The 19036-nt window shown below is 46.5% G+C and overlaps 1 protein-coding gene across 2 annotated transcripts in view; it reads left to right on the top strand.

The window, feature by feature from the left end:
- DPF3 (double PHD fingers 3) overlaps positions 1 to 19036 on the top strand; it is a 285829-nt gene that overhangs the window by 51431 nt on the left and 215362 nt on the right. The gene's annotated exons all lie outside the window — the stretch shown is intronic.

Genomic DNA, 19036 nt, shown 5'->3' with positions numbered 1-19036 from the left:
GAGGCTGAGGCCGGAGACTCGCTTGAACTCGGGAGGCGGAGGTTGCAGTGAGCCGAGGTCATGCCATTGCACTCCAGCCTGGGCAACCAGAGTGAAACTCCATCTCAAAAAAGAAAAAAAAAATTGTTAGCAGCTATGATAAATATTATTATTGAACTGAATGGAAGCCCAAGTTGGCCTTCAGTGCCAGAGCCTCACAGTGAATCTTTTCCATCCCTGGCTTCCATTTTGTCACCATTGATCAGATCTCTTTAACAGATTTCTGTATAAAAATTAACTACGCCTTTTTCCCCTCATTCAAAACAAGTTTTTTTTTTAAGGGGAGCAAAACCCAAAAAACCCCAGATGCTTTTGAAGCAAACCCGGACTCAGCTGTAATGGATAGTGTGTTGGACTAATTACCTGGGGTAGAGGCTGCACATCTAGGTTTTGGAAACAACTCTTTTCCAAAGAAAGTGCCAGTTTCTCTGTTCCCTTTCATCTGTTCTCACAGAATGCCTTTTCTCCACACTCGACTAGCTAGTCTTGGCATTGACAGAGGAGAGCTCCCCGGAATGATACATGCCAAATAAAATATGGCTCCAAGAGCCTTGTCCACTGGATTGCTTTATCCTTAATCATGTTTATTTATTTATTTATTTTTTTGAGATGGAGTCTCACACTGTCACCCGGGTTGGAGTGCAGTGGTGTGATCTCGGCTCACTGCAACCTCTGCCTCCTGGGTTCAAGTGATTCTCTTGCCTCAGCCTCCTGAGTAGCTGGGATAACAAGCGTCTGCCACCACGCCTGGCTAATTTTTTATATTTTTAGTAGAGACAGGGTTTCGCCATGTTGGCCAGGCTGGTCTTAAACTCCTGACCTCGTGATCCGCCTGCCTCGGCCTCCCAAAGTGCTGGGATTACCGGTGTGAGCCACCATGCCCAGCTCACAATCATGTTTATTTTTGTTCATTGGCTAATTTCTTAAGTTTTAAAAACTGAAGTATAACATACATACCAAAAAGTGCACATATGTTCACCACCCAAAGTTCACAAGTTGAGCATGCTTGTGTCACAAACCCCCAGATGAAGAAACATCACAGAAGCCTAGCCGTGCCCCTTCCAGGCACCCCAACGCTCCCTACCCCATCCCACCAAGGGTGACTATTCTGAGTCTAACCCCATCGAACGGAATCTTCTAGCACGTCCACTTTACTAGCTGGATTTCCCCTTTAACATTGCGTTTGTGAGATTCACCCAGCGTTGGCTGTGGTTGTAGATCATTCATTCTCATTGCTATATAGTGCTCTGTTATGTAAATTCACCATGATTTATTTTCCCATTTTACTTTTGATGAGCATGTGGTAGTTTTTGGTCTGGGTCTTCCATGAGTAGTGGTGCTGGGAACATGCTGGTACTTGTCTTTTGGAGACCTTAAGTATATACACCTTGCAGGGGAGTTACTGGGTCATGGGGCAGGCGTATGTTCAGTAGAGGCTGCTGAATCCTTTTCCAAAGGGGTGCCAATTATCTGCTTGATTCGATTTTGATGAAGAAAATTATTCTATAGTCAGGTTTTGAGGTTTTTTTTTTTTTTTTTTCTTAGAGACAGGGTCTCTGTCATCCAGGCTGGAGTGCAGTGGTATAATCATAGCTCCTTGCAGGCTTGACCTCCTGGGCTCAAGCGATCCTCCTACCTCAGCCTCCTGAATAGCTAGGATTACAGGTGTACCACCACACCCAGCTAATTACAAAAAAATTTCTTTTGTAGAGAGAGGAGTCTCATGATATTTTCCAGGCTGGTCTCAAACTCCCAGCCTCAAGCAGTCCTCCTATCTTGGCCTCCCAAAGTGCTGGGATTATAGGCATAAGCCACTGTGCCTGGCCTTGATTTGGGTTTTAAAGCAGAATATCATGACACGAACTCTGTTGATTTTACTGTGTCTTCTCCCCCACTCTCATGCATGTGAGCCATATGATAACCAGGTAAATTCATTCAAGTTGCTGTAACTGCTTCTTTTCAGAGAGGCTCTTGAAAGTCTTTTAGAACTGCTACTCGAAATGGAAGTTTTAAGATTGTTTTCCCAAAATTTCTCATTTTTTTTCAAGAATAGAACAAATAAATCACTATACCCCCTGCAAAAGAAGTTCTCCATCTCTCCCCTAACCCCAGCTTTTTACTGAATGAAATGTAGAGCTTAGGGAATTTTTGAGTGAAAATCAAACACCAGTGAGATTACAGATTTTCCAAAATTTGCTGATTGGACCATTCTTCTTATAATTTCAATTATAGTTGCCCCTCTTTGGAATCTGACAAAACTGGGCAAGTAGAGACTCCAAAGCTCCCCTGTCCAGTTCCTAAGTTTTCCTTGTAAACAACCACAGTACCAGGTGTTTCAGAAATGCAGAAGATAGAAGTGCCTTCCCATCCAGCCCCAGGTACCTTATAAATAGGGGCCTTGAGTCTCAGAGGGAACTTAATTGAATCTGTTAGTTCTGGTTTGCCCTCCCTTCCCTGACCCCCAAACAACAAGCTAGAAACAACATCTCACAGAATTACAGCAAAAATATTATTTCACACACTGCTCCCTCATAAAAATCCCTTGCTAAAGCACTCTCAAATCCTGCAGCCTAAGGCAGTTATGATTTTATTTTACAGATGGGAAAATGAAGACCTGCAGAATTGACTTGATGCAGTAAGAACTGGAGGAGCTAGAGTTTGGAAGCCAGACCCATGCCTGGGAATTTGTATTTCTAGGAGTAGAGGGTCTCTCTTCTAAGGAGAATTTTAAGGATGATGTGGCTGAATCAGGAGTTCATCATGAGGTCCTTTTCATGGGTGACCCTCACATCCTGGGACCTGGCCTTTTGTCTGGTTGGAAAATGGTCTTTGGTTAGGACATACTGTCAAGGAATTTATTGCTTTTTTGTTGGTAGTGGCCAAAAGTTGAAACTGAGTGAATTCCCATCAGTAGGGGAATGGCTGAATAGCTTTGACACCTTTATATCATGAATTATAACAGAACCATTAAAAGGATTTTGGCAAATTATGGTAGAATAAAAAAAGAGGGAGAGACTGTGTATGATGTATAATTCCATTTTTGTTAAACAATAACGCCCCCACACTGTCCAAAACTTCACTATTCAGTTTGTGTGTGTGTAAAATTACATGAATATGGGGAGAATTGTGGAAGGATACAAACTAAGATGTTAACACTGGCCGCCTGGAAAGGCAGGGGCTGTGAGTAGCCATGTGGGAGGGTAGGGCATAGGAGAATAGTATCAGTGATATGATGCTATTTGAATAAATTATACATATGCATATATATGTATACATATGCATAAAGGAATGCACATAATTATGTGTATAAATAAATAAAAAAAATCAAACAAACTAGAGTGGTTCTAGTAAGAACAAGGCTCTGAGCCCCACATGGGTCAGTTACCTTGGCGAGAGCTTGGTTCCACGGCTGCAGGCTTTACCCTCCAGATCAGCTGTGTTACAAGTGAAGGCCATTGGTCAGAAGTGGGCGGCTGAGTCCAGACACTGCTGCGTTTGGCAAACCAATAATTCTAGCTCCTATCTCTGCTGTGCGTATGTACTGTGTGCTGGTATTCGTATAATTTTTCAAGGTCAGGTATTTTTATCCCTATTTTATGGATGAGGAAAAACAAGGGCAAGTCACTCAAGACCACACAGTGACTGAGTGGTGCTGAAATTCAAGCCTGGGTCTGTGAGTCCAGAACTCCAGCTTCTCAGGTCACTTCCTGATCGCACCTGGAGCTGGGCTCTGCTGCCCTCAGTGGAGTGAGCACCCGCCTGCTTTGATGCAAGCTGAGATTCCCGTGGGGCCCTCTCTCACAGGTGTGGGTCCTACAGTGCAGGTTTTGCTACTTCCACAAACTCAGCCACCACTGAGTGAGCATTCCCTGTGTGTCCTCACCGGCCCCTTTCTTGGTTTTGGGTGGCAAAGCTTCTTATCTGTGTGTAGCGAGAGCAGCCTGTTTGGGCTACTGTCCCCAAGAGAGCGGGGCTGCACAGCAAAGTAGGGCATCCGGTTGTCCTACCTCAGGACAGGTGAAAGGCAGACGGGCTTGTGAGAAAGGAGGACACTCTGGCCAAATCTGACATCTATCTGGCCCCTGCGTCATTTCGCCAGTCCCTCGGGGAGTCAGTGCTTAGGTCTTTCACGTGGATCTCACTTCCACGCCTGCCTGCCACATCCCCAGCCCCGCTAATCACGGAAGAACTCATAGTTGTGGCTTATTCGGTGGGCTGGTAATGTGACTTCCACACAAATTGCCGAATGCCTTTGCTGTTGCCAAAGGTCCCTCAAAGCCAGTATTTAAGATAAAAATTCATAGGTTTGCAAGTTGATATTACTTGGGAGTCCCTCTTTTAGGCTTGGTTTTCTCATTCAGAAAATGGGAATATGATTTTGTTCCCGCTTGCCATTAAAAGAATATATATGGCCAGATGCGGTGGCTCACACCTGTAATCCCAGCTCTTTGGGAGGCTGAGGCAGATGGATTACTTGAGGCCAAGAGTTTGAGACCAGCCTGGCCAACATGGCGAAGCCCCGTCTCTACTAAAAATACAAAAATTTGCTGGGTGTGGTGGTGTGCTCCTGTAATCCCAGCTACTCAGGGGACTGAGGTGCTTGAGCCCGGGAGGCAGAGTTTGCAGTAAGCCGAGATCATGCCACTGCACTCCAGCCTGGGCAACAGCGAGATTCTGTCTCCAAAAAAAAAAGAATATATATGATAGATAATTTGCAAAAAATAGCAAGAGACATACCATATACTGGAAAGATAAGGCTAGTTCTGTATCTTAAGTTTTGGCTGAAAACAACTGTGCTGCTGATGCCAACAGTAATTGCCATTTTTTTTTTTTGAGACGGAGTCTCGTTCTGTCATCCAGGGTGGAGTGCAGTGGCGTGATTTCAGCTCACTGCAACCTTCACCTCCTGGGTTCAAGCGATTCTCCTGCCTCAGCCTCCCGAGTAGGTGGGATTACACTGCCACCTCGGCCTCCCAAAGTGCTGGGATTACGGGCGTGAGTTACTGTGCCTGGCCACTAATTGCCATTTTTATGTAATAAGTCTGGATGTTTCCAGTGTGAATGGACTGCTGTCTTCTCCAGGGTGCTGTTTTTTGGAGACAGGGTCTCACTCTGTTGCCCAGGCAGGAGTGCAGTGGCTCGATCTCGACTCATGGCAACCTCCGCCTCCTGGGTTTAAGTGATTCTCCTGCCTCAGCCTTCTGAACAGCTGAGATTACAGGTGTGCACCACCACGCCCAGCTAATTTTTGTATTTTTAGTAGAGACAAAGTTTCACCATGTTGGCCAGGCTGGTCTCGAACTCCTGACCTCAAGTGATCTGCCCGTCTTGGCCTCCCACAGTGCTGGGATTACAGGCGTGAGCCACCGTGCCCGGCCTGGTGCTGTGTTTTAACAATGGCATCAATGACTTCTAGGAGCAGGCCCATTTTGTGAAAGTCGACTTGACTGGAGGGGTTAGCTGGCTGCAGGGACAGTCTCCCTGGCCCTCACACCCTCTCTGTGTCAGATGGCCCCATTCCCCTGGTGTGGTTGCTGCAGCTGGCACTGGAGCCACTGCTTGCTGCCTTCTTTCACCGCCTGTGGAAGCCGCCACAGATTCCAGGAGGGGTGGACAGAATGAGGAAAAAGCTTGCAGCAGGCTGGGGTCTTCACTCAAGGATCTGGGGCAAAACCTGTCCATGGCCAACTCCTTTCTTCTCTGCCTCCTTTCACTTCATGAAGGCCATAGACAAACTGTCTGGTCTCTCAGCTTATCTTTCTAGAGAAGAAATTCTTTTGAAGGAGGCTGTGTAAATGTTGTGATTGTGAACAGTGATCTTTTTTTCTTTTTCTTTTTTTATTTTTTCGAGATGGAGTCTTGCTCTGTCTCCCAGGCTGGAGTGCAATGGCACAATCTTGGCTCACTGCAACCTCTGCCTCCCAGGTTCAAGTGATTCTTCTGCCTCAGCCTCCCAAGTAGCTGGGATTACAGGTGACTGCCACTGCGCCCAGCTAATTTTTGTATTTTTAGTAGAGATGGGGTTTCACCATGTTGGCCAGGCTGGTCTCGAACTCCTGACCTCTGGTGATCCATCTGCCTCGGCCTCCCAAAGTGCTGGGATTACAGGCGTGAGCCACCACGCCTGGCCATGATCTTATTATTAGTTCTTTAAGGGCTGGGACTAAGTCTCCAGTACCTGCCACAGTGCCTGATGCATAGTAGGACCCCAAAGAAATGCTTTTCATTGGCATGAAACTCCCTATAGATCCATGGCTGGAATGGTCAAGATACACCTGCTGGAGACAAGTGATCATTTAGGAAAGAGTTTTCTTTCTTTCTTTGCCTTCCTCTGTGCATGACAAAGTGTGGGATCAGTAAACCTTTCCCCCTCCCTCATTCTTCTTTGCACTTATTTTACTGAAAAAGTGATTCTGGCCAGGTGTGGTGGTTCATGCCTGTAATCCCAGCACTTTGGGTGGCCGAGACGGGTGGATCACTTGAGGTCAGGAATTCGAGACCAGTCTGGCCAACATGGTGAAACCCTGTCTCTACTAAAAACACAAAAATTAGCCAGGTGTGGTGGTGCACGCCTGTAATTCCAGCTACTCAGGAGGCTGAGGCAGGAGAATTGCTTGAACCTGGGAGGGAGGTGGAGGTTGCAGTGAGCTGAGATTGCGCCATTGCACTCCAGTGTGGGCCACAGAAGGAAACTCTGCCTTAAAAGAAAAAAAGTGATTTTATTCTGACCAATTAAGTAAAGGTGATTGGATCTTTCCACACAGCCGTCTCCTGTTTGCATTCTGAGAGGGGATGTTGAAATAGGTTCTGTTTGGTTCTGCTTAAATCTAGGAGTAGATTGACCAGCTTGGGAGAGATTTTCTTCATCCTGAGAGCTACTCCTGTTAGGAATGTGGAGTCTTCTGAGGTCCCAGATCGAGATAAGACAAGGGCGGGAGCTCCCAATGGGCACCTAAGCACTGGGTAGGAGGTTTCCTTCAGAGAAAAGAGGGAAAAATTCATCCAGATAGACTGATAAAACGAGTGACATCACAGTAGGCATGGCAACCACAGGGCAATCATAATCTCCCCACGAGGTGGTCAGAACCCCAAGGGAAAACCTAGTTTCATTGCGCTCCTTCTCCCTTCAGGGCAGGCAGGAGCAGGGAGGCATGGAGGAGGGTGCGCTTATCCAGTGGCTGGAGTAGGCCAGGGGTTTGCCCCCTGCTCTGACAGTTTCTCTGGAGTGCTGGTGTGCCATCTGGAAGCATTCACATTCGGTCACTTTATTATCCAGGGTTGCCCTGGGAGTTTGGCAGGAGAGAGGGAGCAAAATGGGAGAGCGAGGGAAGCATATCACTGGAGAGGGAAGTAGAGATGTGATATGATCTGCAGAACGCCGTGCTCTGTCCTCAGTGCTCCCTCCCCAGAGGCTCCAACCCCTTCTGAGAACACAATGATCAGCCTCCTGTTCCTCACTGGCTTCTTCTTTGGACCTGGATTTCCACAGCAGACCTGGAGGCCATGTAAGTTGTGCTAATTTCAAAGCCACTTGTGTCTCCAGCATCTCCCCGAGGCACCCGTGTGGTGACGGCTGGCCCTCGGGATGTCTGGGAATGTGGTCTCCGGCGGGTGTATCTTGAACACAACGCACAGGTTTTAGGTGTTGAAGAGTCAAATAAGGGGGATGAACCATGAGGTTGGTTTTTGGTGGCTTCTGGGTGTCCTGGGCCTGGAAACCATTTCTCCTTTCCTGTCCTTGTGGGATAACTATGCCCAGGTGAGACCTGGTTGCTGCCTCGCTGCGGGTCAAGTCATAGTTGCATGTATGCCTTGCTGCCACCCTGGCATTTGGGGTTTTACGAGTGGGCGAGGTGGCCCGAGCACAGAGTGAGTAGCCAGGGGAGGCCGATGCTCCATCTTCTCCTGTTCATCAGCGTCCCCTCCCCCAGCTGTGGATGTGTGAAGACATTTAAGGGTCTCCCGGGAAGCAGGCTGTTTGGCTTCTTTACTCAGAATATCTGGAGCTCCTGCTGCAAGCTGGAGAAACTGCTTCCCCAGCTCCTTGTGGCTGTGGGTCACTTTGTAAAGGATGATTGAATTTTTCTATTGAGAGAAAATTCACACAACATAAAATTCACCATTCTAACCATTTGAAAGTGCGTAATTCAGTGGTGGTTAGTACATCCGCCATCATCCACATCTGATGCCAGAACATTTTCATCACCCTAAAAAGAAATCCTGGCCTGGCATGGTGGCCTCATGCCTGTAATTCCAGCACTTTGGGAGGCCGAGGAGGGAGGATCACGAGGTCAGGGGTTTGAGACCAGCCTGGCCAACATGGTGAAATCCCGTCTCTACTAAAAATACAAACATTAGCGGGGCGTGGTGGCGTGCACCTGTAATCCCAGCTACTCAGGACGCTGAGGCAGGAGAATTGCTTGAACCCGGGAGGCGGTGGTTGCAGTGAGCCTAGACTATACCACTGCACTCCAGCCTGGGTGACAGAAAAAGAAAAAAAAAGAAATTCTGCACTCAGGAAGCAGACACTCCCCACTCCCCTGTCCCCTCTACCCCTGGTAACCACTAATCTGCTTTTTGTCTCCTTGGATTTCCCTATTCTAGATATTCCACAGAGATGAAATCATATAACACATGTGGCCTTTGTATCTGGCTTCTGTCACTCAGCATAATGTTTTCAGTGTTCAGCCATGTTGTTGCATGTTTCAGTACTCCCTTCCTTTTTATGGCTGAATAATAGTCCCTTGTATGAATATGCCACATTTGATTTACCTATTCATCTGTTGATGGACATTTGCTTTCTCTCTGCTTTTTGGCTGTTATGAAGAATGCTAACATAAACTTTCATGTACAAGTCTTGGCGTGGACATATGCTTTTAATTCTTTTGGGTATATACCTAGGGGAGGAGTTTCTGGGTCATATAATAACTCTGTGTTTGAAGTTTTGAAGAACTGCCAAGCTGTTTTCCACAGTGACTGTGGCATTTTGTGTTCCAATCAGTGATGTATGGGGGGGTCCAGTTCCTCTACCTCTTTGTGACTCTAGCCATCCCACCAGGTGTGAAGTGGTATCTCATTTTTTTTTTTTTTTTTTTTTGAGACAGTCTCACTCTGTTACCCAGGCTGGAATACAGTGGCACGATCTCGGCTCACTGCAACCTCCGCCTCCCCGGTTCAAGTGATTCTCTTGCCTCAGCCTCCCGAATAGCTGGGATTACAGATGCCCGCCACCATGCCCAGCTAATTTTTGTATTTTTAGTAGAGATGGGATTTCACCATATTGGCCAGGCTGGTCTCAAACTCCTGACCTCAAGTAATCCACCTGCCTTGGCCTCCCAAAGTGTTGGCGTTACAGGCGTCAGACTCCATGCCTGGCCTCACTGTGGGTTTTTTGTTTATTTGTTTGTTTGTTTTGAGACAGAGTCTCACTCTGTCACTCGGGCTGGAGTGCAATGGCGCAATCTCGGCTCACGGCAACCTTCTCCTCCCAGGTTCAATTCTCGTGCCTCAGCCTCTTGAGCAGCTGGGATTACAGGCGTGCACCAGCACACCTGGCTAATTTTTGTATTTTTAGTAGAGAAGGAGTTTCACCATGTTAGCCAGGCTGGTCTCGAACTCCTGGCCTCAAGTGATCCACCTGCCTCGACCTCCCAAAGTGCTGGGATTACAGGCATGAGCTTCCATGCCTGGCCTCATTGTGGTTTTGATTTGCATTTCCCTAATGACTGAATGATACTTCCTATGTTTTCATGTGTCTATTGGCCATTTGTATGTTTTCTTTGGAGAAATGTCTATTTGTTATTTGCCCATTTTTAAATTGGGCTGTTTGTCTTTTCATTGAGAAATGAGTTTATTTTAACACATGATTATTCCTTCCCCAGCCCCAGCATGGTGTGACCAGCCTGTGGAGATGGAGGAGTTTAGTGGGTCACTTAAAAGCAGGCCTAGGTCTTTACCTCTTTGGCTACTCCTCAACGTTTTTTGGGGTCTCTTCTTCCCTGACTGCCCTTAAATTTTTTTTTTCCCCCAGAGTTTCTGTCCTTGACTCAGTTCTTGTTTTGCCCCCAATTCTCTGGCTGACCTCCTCTGCACCCTTGGCATCCATCCCCGTACATTAATGTTGGTTACTCCCAATGCACATATTCATCCTGGGCTTCTCTCTGGAGCTCCATATTTGTATATCCAACCGGGACCTCAACACGTTCAAAACTTACCACGTTCCTCTGCCAAGCCTTCGCCTCCTCCCGGATTCCCCGTCAGGATGAGTGTTGTCATCGTCTACCTAGTTGGCCAAGCTAGACGTCATCTGGGATCCTTTCTCTCTCAGGCACATCTGCCCTCTTCCCACCCAGTTTTGTCCATTTGCTGTGGTCAATAGCTCTTCCTAATGTATTATCAGTTCACTCCCGCTCAGACTGCCTTAGTTCAGGTCTTTGTCATTCCGATAGTCTTCCTAACTTTGAGTTACTTTCATCCATCTGTACTCTGCCAGAATGATCCAATTATATCACTGCCTACTTAAAACCCTTCAGTGACTCCTTGTTTTCTGAAGGATAAACTTCCAACTCCTTTGTTAGGTGTATGAGCCCTCCTGGATTTAACCTCTACCTTCTCTCCAAGTCATACTCCCCTGCTCATGGTTTCCTCAGACCTTACTTCAGCCATAAGGAATTCCTTGAGGTTTCTTGGATATGTTGTGTTCCCTCAAATCTTCATGCCTTGAGTGCCCTGCTATTGGTATGAGTTATATATGTGGCCCAGGATAGATTTTCAGGGCTGGATTATGGACCCAGTATGGCCCAAACCAAATACTAATATGGATAGAGAACATGGTGAGTGTGGGTTGGATGTGGATTTTGATTAAATGATTTACTTATGTGAAAGAATTTGCAAATTGAATAGAAATTAAACTATATTGTATTGCATTTATAAACTACCTGTATTGCAAAGGTGATAAAGTCCCCTGGAAAAATTCTGACATTTGCCCTATCTGTAGTTCATGGTTACTTTACTTTTTGCACCAAAAACAACAGAGGATACATGGTGTGACCAGAATATATGTATTTTAGGAGCTGATGGGACAAAATATCTGAAATCTTATTTGGATTCCAAGATTGCTGTAGCTGCGGACTGCTATGAATACCGGCGATCTCTTACTTGTTTGGAGTCCCACCCCTTTAACCTCTGGATTTCTTATAACTTTTTCTAAGGATATTAGTCCCTAGCTAGGGAAACTGAATGAAATTGAAGGAGGAATTCCTACTCTTTTCCAAGTGATTTTTTTAGAAAAAATTTTTATCTTAGATTGCTAGTTAGTGCTTTATCTTTCTCCCTCAAAATTTTTTATTTTTTAATTTTAATTTTTTTTAAAGAAACATGGTCTTACTCTGTTGCCCAGGCTAGAGTGCAGTAGTACAATCATAGCTCATTGCAGCCTTGAACTCCTGGGCTCAAGTGATCCTCCTGCTTCAGCCTACTGAGTAGCTGGGACTACAGGTGTGAGCCACCATGCCTGGCAATTTTTAATTTTTTTGTTGAGATGGGGTCTTGTTATGTTGCCCAGGCTGGTCTCAAATTCTTGACCTCAAGCGATCCTCCCACCTTGGCCTCCCAAAGTGCTGGGATTACAGGCATGAGCCACCACACCTAGCCCTTCCTCAGATTTTTCTTGGAAAAATGGCAAGCCTTCTGAAAAGCTGTGAAAATAGAGCAATGAACACCAATATCCCCTTTGCTTAGATTCACCATTTACTAGCATTTTGCTACATTTGTTTTCCTCTTTCCCTACCTTTTATGCACATGTGTGCCTGTGTGAGCACACATCTATATTTTCAGGAAAAGTGAGATTTAGCTCATAGTACACCTTCCACTTCTTGGTATGTTTTCAAGCCTCTGGCAAAACCCAGTGCCAAAACTGAAGCCTTGAGTTCTTGGCTCAGTGCTGCCAGTGACGGGAGCATACTTGGATGATCCTGAACAAGTTCCTTCCCCCTCTTTGAGCCTCAGTTTCCCCATCAATGAAACGAGGGCTTGGATCCCCTGTTCTTGAAGCCCTCTCCTTGTACTCAATATTCTACAGCCCTGTGATGGCCAGAAAAACCCAGCCCTTTGGGAAATTGTCAGAAGATACTTAATGTACTTGTGAGATGAACCCCAGAAATTTATTGTTAGCTGGGCTCTGGCCAGGACTGTGTCTGGTTTGTAACAAGGAGTGGGTTTTGTTTTTTTTTTTTTTTTTCCCTTGGGAGAGCTACCAGTGCTTTGCCTGCCAAGGCAGGGAGGTGGTCTTGGTGGGGTTTCTACTAGAAGGAAGTGGCAGGAACTCTGACCTGCTTGCTGTCAAGTAAGCAGACAGAGAGGCTCGGAACCCCCTCCCCCGCCACGTTTCCTTGAGGTGCCTGCTTGTTTAATCTGCCGTTTGCCTTGCTTCCCCCAACGCCCTTTTATAGCTCCTTTTGTTCAAGGATCTTGCCACCTCCTTTTTCTGTCCCTGGCCCGCCTCCAGGTTAAATATCCAAGAAGGACAGCAGTAGCCTGAAGATGCTGATGACATGGGGGACGTTCATGGCTGGCCCTGAAGAAAGGCTCTCATAGGTGGGGGCGATTGATACGGCTTCCACAGTGCTCCCACCCACAGAGCCCAGGGCAGAGGCCCGAGGTGCGCCAGGCTTATTTTACGGCTTTAATTCCCATGAGCAGGATTGGAGAAAGGTTTAGTAAAGGAGAAAAGGACTCAGATGTGTCGGGTTTCAGGGAAGGAACTAGTGAGATTGGGGTGACAAGGGGTTCATTTGTCCATTTGGTAAGTGTTTATTGAAAGTCCACTATATTATGTGTAAGGTCCTTTTGACCCAGAAAGTCTGAAATTTGGGTAGCAGTCATTAATTTGTATTAGATACCACATATGTTATAGAAGTGGTAGAAATAATGTTAATAATGTCATACTTCCGTTCCCGATGGTCACATGCTAAGTGCGTCACATCTATTCCATTGAATCCTCCCCACAACTGGGATGGGGTGGTATTGTCCTCACTGTGCAGGGGAGGAAAGGGAGGCTTGGAACAGTGCCTTGCTCAAGGTCAGGGAATGAGGAGAGGTGGAATTGGGATTTGAGTTCAAGTCTGATTTCAAATTCCACACTCTTCACCTCTGAGTCTCTTGTTCCCAAAAGCTGTTTATGGACTGGTGGCAGTCTGTGATAGTTTTCACTGATCCAAAATATAAGGACAGTGTAACTGGATTTTTAAGAAAGCGTACTTTAAAAAATTCAGTGGTTCTGAACTGGTGCAATTTTGCCCACAGCTCCCCCTTCTCCTTCCCCTCCACTGCCATAGCAAAGAATTCTTCAGTCCAGTGTTAATTGGTCTGAGGTTGAGGAACTCTGATTTAATTTGGAAAATTCATCTTAAAATTATATTATCCTGACTTTGGGGATATGTATTCCATGTTCTTTCTTTTAAGAAACAATGGTGTTAAAACAAAAGTTGGCAAGGCCACGTTGAACCCTCCAATTTTGTTGTTGTTGTTAGAAATATCTTGGACTGTGGCCGGGCATGGTGGCTCACGCCTGTAATCCTAACACTTTGGGAACCCGAGGTGGGCGGATCACTTGAGATCAGGAGTTTGAAACCAGCCTGGCCAACATGGTGAAACCCCGTCTCTACTAAAAAATACAAAAAAGTTAGCTGGGTGTGGTAGCAGGCGCCTGTAATCCCAGCTACTTGGGAGGCTGAGGCAGGAGAATCACTTGAACCTGGGAGGTGAGATTGCAATGAGCAGAGATCATGCCACTGCACTCCAGCCTGGGTGACAGAGCGAGACTCTGTCTCAAAAAAAAATTATCTTGGATTGTGAAATTCAAGCATCTAGGAATTACTTGATCTAGGAATTAAATAAAAAATACTGTTGGCCGGGTGCAGTGGCTCACGTCTGTAATCCCAGCACTTTGGGAGGCTGAGGCAGGCAGATCACAAGGTCAGGAGTTTGAGACCAGCTTGGCCAACATAGTGAAACCCTGTCTCTACTAAAAATACAAAAATTAGCCGGGCGTGGTGGCGGGCACCTGTAATCCCAGCTACTTGGGAGGCTGAGGCAGGAGAATCACTTGAACCTGGGAGGCAGAGGTTGCAGTGAGCCGAGACCGTGCCACTGCACTCCAGCCTGGGCAACAGAGCAAGACTCTGTCTCAAAAACAAAAAAACTGTTTATTAGGGATTAAAGAAGGCAAATATCTCATGCTGTAAGTAAGGCAATGCCTGGTGATGGGTTCTTGGGGCTCCTGGAGTTTGATTTAATAACAAATATTTATTGACCACATATTGTCTTGTACTGTGAGAGGCCTTATGGGAGGTCAAAAGGAATTTTGCCCTAATGATCTTAATAATCTCCATAGGACAAAAAGTGAACATGTATAAAGTGGAAAACAAGGAAAGCCTGGCAGAGGATGATTAAATTTATTTGCTGATCAATGTGAATGAGGCAGACTAAGAGGTTTCTACCAGAAGGAACTTGAGCTTCTTGATTCGAGTTAGCCATCAAGTAACTTGAGGTGACCTTGGGCAAGGCTTTCTTACTGGTCTCCTATATTGGACGAGGGCCCCTCAAGCCCAAGTGAGAAAGCTGTTTCTATTATCTCCTTTTCCTCCTATGTCCAGTGGGACACCCAGTCCTGCAAATTCTATTTTGGGAATGTTTCTAGAGTCTGCCCAGTCTCTTCCTAGTCCAGTGCTTTCTCCATCCCGTGGCCAGGGTAATCTTGCTGAAACACAAATCTGATCACGTCACCCACCTCTGCTTAAAACCTTCAGTGATTTCCTCATTGCCCCCAGGATAAAGTCCAAACTCCTTGGCAAGGCACTCTTGGCTCCGTTGTTTGGGCCCAGCCTCCCTCTTCAGTCTTTCTCAGCCTTTGCCCTTCATTGCTCCTCACCCCATGGTCTGGATGCCCCAGATGGCTCACTCTTCTCTGTGCATAGATTGCTGACCCACTCTCTGGAATCCCCTTTCCTCTCTTTTCTACCTGGTAAAATCATATTAACTTTTTTTTTTTTTTTTTTTTTTTTTTAAGACAGGGTCTCACTTTGTTGCCCAGGCTGCAGTGCAGTGGCACCATCCTGGCTCACTGCAGCCTCCACCTCCCAGGCTCAAGCGATCCTCTTGCCTTGGCCTCCCAAAGTGTTGAGATTATAGGTGTGAGCACCGCACCTGGCCCATGATAATCTTTTAATGCTTGTCTCAATCTTCTCCTCTAGAAGATGCCCCAGACCCTGGAGACAGGGACCACGTCCTCACTTCTCCTCCCCACAGGTCTGTGAACCTGTTGAAGGCATGATCTGCTGTTTTTCTGCTATGTTGTGTGACCCTGTACCCAGCATGGTGCTTAGCACATGGCAGGTTCTCAACCACTGTTTGTTGAGTAGAAAACAAATGGAGAAAGGAGGGAAAATTTAAAGTGGAAATAATGATGTTTAACCTTTGTTACCACCCAAGGTTGCTTGTAGCATGAATATGAGATAATATTTTTTGAAGAACTCTGAAAAAAATGTGAGGCTAAACAAATGCAAAGCAAGGTATTCATTATTGTTTTCAAAAGTAGAGATGATTAACCTTTGAATTATTATATCACCATTACACATTGTATTTTTTTTTAAGAGTCAGGGTCTTGCTCTGTTGCCCAGGCTAGAATGCAGTGGTGTGACCTTGGCTTATTATAGCCTAAAGCTCTTGGGCTCAAGTGATCCTCCTGCCTCAGCCTCCTGAGATGCTCGGAGTACAGGCATAAACTACTACAGCTGGCACACACTGTATTTAAGAGTAAAGGGGGGCCAGGCGCAGTGGCTCACACCTGTAATCCCAGCACTTTGGGAGGCTGAGGCAGGCAGATCACCTGAGGTCAGGAGTTTGAGACCAGCCTGGCCAACATGGAGAAGCCCTGTCTCTACTAAAAGTAAAAAAGAAATTAGCTGGGCATGGCGGTGGGCACCTGTAGTCCCAGCTACTTGGGAGGCTGAGACAGAGAGAATTGCTTGAACTTGGGAGGCAGAGGTTGCAGTGAGCCGAGATTGTGCAGAGTGAGACTCTGTCTCAAAAAAAAAAAAAAAAAAAAAAAGAGTAAAGGGAATGGTTGTTGAGTACTAGGAGTTGGTATACCAAGCAGAAAAACCCAGGTGGCCAGAATATTGCACAATTCAGAAAAGATATGCCTTGTTGGTGTAGGAAGCAAACACAGCTTGAAATGTGACTCAGTGGCGTGGACCTGCCTGGAGGCCTCTAGTGACAACACAGCCTTTTCTTTTCCAGAACTAGGGCTGAAGACAGACAGGGCCATGGCAGGAGGGAGGAGGGCCTTGGTTTTCTTTCTCTTGTGTGTTCCACTTTCTTCTCTTTCTGATTCTTCCATTTTCTGAATATTGTCTATTGTAACCACCCCAAGCGGAACATGGCACATGAAAGAAGAAATGGAAAAAGAAGCCTGGACTTATACAGTGCTTTGCAGAGGCTATTGTACTAACTTTTACGATTGATATCTGTGAATGTGTCTTTTTTTTTTTTTTTTGAGATGGAGTTTCGCTCTTGTTGCCCAGGCTGGAGTGCAGTGGCACAATTTTGGCTCACTGCAACCTCCACCTTCCAGTTTCAAGCGATTCTCCTGCCTCAGCCTCCCAAGTAGCTGGGACTACAGGCACGCGCCACCATGCCCAGCTAATTTTTTGTATTTTTAATAGAGACGGGGTTTCACCATCTTTGCCAGGATGGTCTTGATCTCATGACTTCGTGATCCACCCACGTCTGCCTCCCAAAGTGCTGGAACTACAGGCGTGAGCCGCCGCGCCCGGCCATCTGTGAATGTGTCTTGTTCCCAGTACCACTCCCTCCAGGCTTTAATTCCATCTTGGGCAGGTAGTTTCTTTGTATACTTTTGCACCCTCTGCAGATGCCTTGCACATAGTAGGTGTTCATGAATGTTTGCTGAATGAATGAATGAGCTCCTGAATAAGAATGAAGTTTACCTCTTGTGCAAATTCCTTGATGCATCATCTCTCCTCTCCTTTTCCCTGAAAAGAGGGATTCTTCCTCCTTTTAGCCAGATCAGGATAGAGGCAATTTTCTTTAGCACTTCCTCTGGGCAACTCTTATTGTCACCTACAGGTTTGCGTCTAGGGGCTGGATCCCTTGCTTTTCAGACCCCTGAAGGTTGCCCCATCACAGAAAGGAGGAGCGGAGAGTAGGCAGAGTGCAGGGAGGAAGCCTAAAGGATTAATTGGTTAAACTTTATTACAAAGGCTGGTCCTATTGTTTACGGGCCATTAAAAACCATTATCATCTTCCCAGGCCAGGCAGACAGCAGCCAGCTGCTTTGATGCATGTCTTAGAGAGATAAGGAAAATTTATCCCTTGTTTTGACTTCACAATTTCTTCTTGGTTTATTATCTGACATGCTATTCAACTTTCTCTCCACATGTCCCTGATCTCAAGACAACTTTTTCAAGTTGTTGGCAGGGGAGGTTCAGGTTAGAATCCTACAATTTTAGACTTGGAAGAGCCCGCCGAGATCAATGACTGTCCCTAACCTGCCCCCTTCCTTTCCCGCCCCCGCCCCCATCTGTATTTTTCCTCCATGGCAGAGCAGTTCCTGGACTCTCAAGTAATTTGCACTTATTGATCTCTGAGAAGGGCAGACTTTTCTTATGACCTTCAGTTAATCCTCCCACCTCCATGGCCACATGTACTCTGCAGAGAGGACTTCCTAGAGCTCCCCTGCCTCATTCCAAATGACCAGCTCCTTACTTAGTATCCACAGGGTACTGTGTATGTAGACAGAGTTATCTTAACTGCCATCTCCTGTGATAGGTGTATCTAGGGTTCCCTTGGGTGGGCTGGGCTGGGCTGGGCTGGGCAGAGCCTGTGGGGGCCCTCATCCACATCCCAGACAATCTGTCTTCCCCAGGGGCCTTCTTGAGGGTGTGACTTTCCATCTGGACAGAAACAGGCAATGGGATGTAGGCTGCACCCGCCCTGCGGTGTTCAGGTGATCCTGTGAAATTTTCTATGTTCTAGAACTGAAAAGAAGCCCTGAATTGATACAGAACTTACTTTTAGCTGGTTGATGAAACAATTCGAGTGTGCTCTGTGAGAGAGTGTGAGCCAGGTTGGCAGGTATTAGGCACTCACATGGTTGTTGAGCAAATGAATGAATGGATGCAGGAATCAAAAATGTCCGCCAGTACCAGGTTGCTCCTTGTGGGTCTGTGTATTCAATTCAATAAGTATTTACTGAGTGTCTGCTCTGGGGAAGAGCTGGTGCTGGGGGATGGGGTCAGAAAGATGTATAAGATCTAGTTCTTGACATCTGAGAGTTTACATTTAGAAGAGAGGGAGACTAATTATAAGACAAGGCATAGGCTGGGCACGGTGGCCCATGCCTGTAATCTCAGGACTTTGGGAGGCTGAGACAGGTGGATCACCTAAGGTCAGGACTTCAAGACCAGCCTGGCCGACATGGTGAAACCCCATCTCTACTAAAAATACAAAAATTAGTTGGGCATGGTGGCATGCGCCTGTAGTCTCAGCTACTTGGGAGGTTGAGGCAAGAGAATCGCTTGATTCCGGGAGGTGGAGGTTTCAGTGAGCCAAGATTGAGCCACTGCACTCCAACCTGGGCAACAGAGTGAGACTCCATCTCAAAAAATAAAAAAAAAGGCATATAGGAAAGCGTAGGCCGGTCGTGGTGGCTCACGCCTGTAATCCCAGCACTTTGGGAGGCTGAAGTAGGCGGATCACTTGAGCTCGGGAGTTCGAGACCAGCCTGGCCAACATGGTGAAACCCCATCTCTACTAAAAATACAAAAATTAGCCAGGGGTGATGGCAGGTGCCTGTAATCCCAGCCACTTGGGAGACTGAGGAGGAGCAGGGCTTGAACTGAACCTGGGAGGCAGAGGTTGCAGTGAGCCAAGATGGCGCTATTGCACTCCAGCCTGGGCGATAGAGTGAGACTCT

This window comes from Pan troglodytes, chromosome 15, assembly GCF_028858775.2.
Source record: "Pan troglodytes isolate AG18354 chromosome 15, NHGRI_mPanTro3-v2.0_pri, whole genome shotgun sequence".
NCBI classification, from domain to species: Eukaryota; Metazoa; Chordata; class Mammalia; order Primates; family Hominidae; genus Pan; species Pan troglodytes.
This window is presented reverse-complemented; position numbering and strand designations above follow the sequence as displayed.